This window comes from Ipomoea triloba, chromosome 16 (genome assembly GCF_003576645.1).
Source record: "Ipomoea triloba cultivar NCNSP0323 chromosome 16, ASM357664v1".
NCBI lineage: Eukaryota > Viridiplantae > Streptophyta > Magnoliopsida > Solanales > Convolvulaceae > Ipomoea > Ipomoea triloba.
The window spans coordinates 12051359-12052429 of NC_044931.1; positions in this window are offsets into that span (position 1 = coordinate 12051359).

Sequence of the window (1071 nt, forward strand, 5' to 3'; positions counted from 1 at the left end):
GGTCTCATGTTTGATACTACTACAGGGTGTTCTAGGCAATGCAACTAGGTTTCTATGAAGGGATCCGACGACCCCATTTTCGAGTGGCGTCAAAATTAGGACTCCTTGTTCATCAGTCGGATGGGAATTTTAACAAACAATTGGTCCACAACTTCTCACGGGCCTCGGCATCCCGGACACAGGGTGTGGATGTGGCCGATTACGACTCGTATAGGTCCGATATCTCGCAACCTATACATTCCCTAAATTTACCTACTATCCAGGTCGTAAATAGAAGAAAATCCAGATAAACATCAACCACACAAGATATATGAACGGAGAAGATTTACCATTCATTGACTTGTAGTTGGAGTCTTTTGATCTCCTTGAGAGACGTTGTAGTTTTAATGTTTTGGTTTTAGCGGGAGGTGTGGATAGTGATAAATGGGAGAAGAAGTTCCCCGAGTGTCGTGTTCTCAAGGATGGAAAATTGAAATCAAATCAAGCTTGTGACATTTATAATGTTAAGACACAGGAGTTACAAGATTCACTCAAAGCAAAAGAAATCATGGTGAACAGGTTTGACAAAAGTAAAACAAAAGTAATCAATTAAAGAAAGAAAGGAAATGAATGCCCTATCTAGGTCTCATGTTTGATACTACTACAGGGTGTTCTAGGCAATGCAACTAGGTTTCTATCAAGGGAGCCTACGACACCATCTTTGAGTGGCGTCAAACTTCGGACTCCTTGTTCCTCAGTCGGATGGAGTGGCGTCAAACTTCGGACTCCTTGTTCCTCAGTCGGATGGGGCATCGTCAAACTTCGGACTCCTTGTTCCTCAGTCGGATGGGGCATTATCCAACTTCGGACTCCTTGTTCCTCAGTCGGATGGGGCATTATCCACAACTTCTCACGGGGTTCCTCAGTCGGATGGGGCATTATCCACAACTTCTCACGGGCCTCGACATCCCGGACAAAGGGTGTGGATGTGGCCTATTACGACTCGTATAGGTCTGATATCTCGCAACCTATACATACCCTAAATTTACCTACTATCCAGGTCGTAAATAGAAGAAAATCCAGATAAACATC